General features: G+C 47.4%; 1 long non-coding RNA gene across 1 annotated transcript in view; it reads left to right on the top strand.

Annotated features, from left to right (window-relative positions):
- LOC138861482 (uncharacterized) overlaps positions 1 to 2,500 on the top strand; it is a 9,687-nt gene that overhangs the window by 557 nt on the left and 6,630 nt on the right. The gene's annotated exons all lie outside the window — the stretch shown is intronic.

Below are 2,500 nucleotides of genomic sequence, written 5' to 3'. Positions count from 1 at the left end.
AACGTCTTGGTCATTTTCCATGCACAAATCTCAAGACTCTGCTTTTACTTCTGACACTCCTGGAGTAGAACGTTTAGGTGGTCTAGTGCGACGCGTAACGTGAGGGGAGAGAAAGGGTAAGTATCGTAGTAGTGATTAGAGTATCTGGATTTAGAATGGAAAAGGGATTTGACTGGGGGATAGGGAGAGTAGAGGTAGGATGGCTCAGGATAGAGGAAAGAGATACTGGGGGAGATGGGGGAGGGAGGGGTGAGGAGCAAAGGACTGTTTTAGGGAGGAAAACCTCGTCGTCGTGCTTCGTCTAGTCTCACGCAGTTTGAATCTGAGAACAGCTACCTCACATTCAAGCTTATAGGCAGGGCATCTCCTATAAAATACGTAGTGGGAGTCAACACATTTGGCACATGTATGTGACTGAGCAGGGCAATTTGAATGGTCATGACCAGGCTGGACACATAAAGGGCAGCGGGCTGTGGATCGACACGGTCTGACCTAAACGCCAACATTTCTGACATTGACGAGGAAGGGGTCGATATGGTAGTATAAACGTGGTAGTATAAACTAGTAAAAACTTTATGGGGGATGTCATGTCTATGGAAGTTAATCTTGGCAGCACTGACTTGGGACTTACGCTCTGGGATGAAGTGTAGCACTTTACTGCCACTGCATCATAATCAGCAAGGGAGGCAAGTAGATCATTTTCTCAATCTGACCTAACGTAGAGGAGGAATAGTGTAGCACTGTACTGCTACTGCATCGTAATCGACAAGGCAAGCAAGTAGATAATTTTCACAATCTGACCAGTTCTTGTCATATATACGACAATCAGTTGGGGGGATAGAAACCGTTCCAGTACAAGTATTAAGAGAGAGGTGAGATTCGGCACGAATGGGTAAGGTCAGTTGGGGTAGATAGTGCATGAGCTTGGGATTCGGATGTATCTGTGACTATAAGTGAACGATCGGAGCGACTGTGAACGATAACTTTGCCAACGTGTTTTTGGAGTCACTGTTGAAATAGTAGGGTATTCTCCGAGCAGGGGACTGTGGGAGGCATCACAAAGAATCGATCCCACTTGGCTGGGCCAAAGAAAGGACTCAAACAGTTTGTAGAAGTACAGGACGTGGACGGGAGGAGGATAGGGTAGTGTGGAGTGGAGTACAGTTGGGGGGAGGACAATAAGGATGAAGAAGGGAAGAAGGGGTAGAATTTGAAGGCTGTGCAGTAGCAGATGGAGAAGAGAATGTTGGGAGAGAGGAAGGGGTGCATTCTGGAGGTAGAGTAATAACCTGGGTGGCTGGTTCAGAATGGATGGAGTTGTCAGTAAACGTCGAGATGGTATTAGTATCAGTGGTCGGAGCCGTGGTCAAAGGAGGGGCAGGGTTCGGAAAATCATCAAATTCGGAATCTGATAAGCTCGTTCATAGGCCTTAATACCCCTATAAAGAGTAAAGAATCTTCATTATTGGCCATGGTGAGCCTGAATAAAATGGGGAAAAGAAACGGTCTATCCCACAGGGTCCCCATAAGGGGCAAGGGCTTGACAATTAACCAAGGGAATACCGTGCCCATAGCTCCCGGTGGCCGATCATGAGTGACATTTCTAAGGTGCTCTCACACCTTAGGAATGGGGCAGAAGAAGGGGATGAAGAAGATACGGAAGAGGAAAGGAGAAGAAAAGACCAAGCAAAATTAGTTGAGACGAGGGCTGAAGCCCAAGGTAGGGGCAGTCCCTGCATTGGGCTACAGTCTCCGTCTCCTAGGCCCTCGCATGACAACAATGAGCAAGGTATTGGGAGGGAAGGGATCCGGAGAAGGGTACTGTTGCGACAGAAGGGATTCACGTGAGTATCCAGGTGAGAAAGGTAAGGATAATGGGGAACGAAGAGTGAATGGTGCAGATGGAGGAGAGGATGCGGTGCATTGGGAAAGAGTGGAAGGAATGGTTAATGGTTAATGGATAAAAGCGAAATAAATGTACTAGACATCTAAGCTCATATAGCACTATAGGAAGGAAGGATATCGGAGAGATGGATAGTTGGAGTTGAAGGGGATGTGTTGTCTTGGGAGGGATTAGGAGGAAGGGGTGTAGGGGTGCTATGAGTAAGAGGGGGATGGATTTCAGGAGGATGGGTATCGGGAGGATGGATATCGGTGGTGGACGGAATTGAGGGGGTTAGGTTGTGTTGAGAGGGAGTAGGAGGAAGGGGTGTATGGGGAATATGAGTAAGAGGGGTATGGATATTGGGGGTGAGGGAGTAAAACATTCTCTTAGGTCATGTCCAGGATTTTGTTGATGTCTTCAACAGTTTTTGGAGGGAAGTTGGGTGGGGAGGTATGAGAAACAAAAGTTCTCTTGTGAGGAGAAGAGGGGATACATGTTCGAGGAGCGGAGGAAATAGGTGTAGGAATGTGGTAGAAGATGGAGTGGAACGTTTAGGTTGTCTGATGTGACAAGTAGAGTGAGAAGGAGGAAGGTTAGGTATCGGAGAAGTGGTAG

This window comes from Penaeus vannamei, chromosome 4 (assembly GCF_042767895.1).
Source record: "Penaeus vannamei isolate JL-2024 chromosome 4, ASM4276789v1, whole genome shotgun sequence".
Lineage (NCBI taxonomy): Eukaryota > Metazoa > Arthropoda > Malacostraca > Decapoda > Penaeidae > Penaeus > Penaeus vannamei.
The sequence above is the reverse complement of the archived record's forward strand: the minus strand, read 5'-3'. Positions and strand labels throughout refer to the sequence as shown.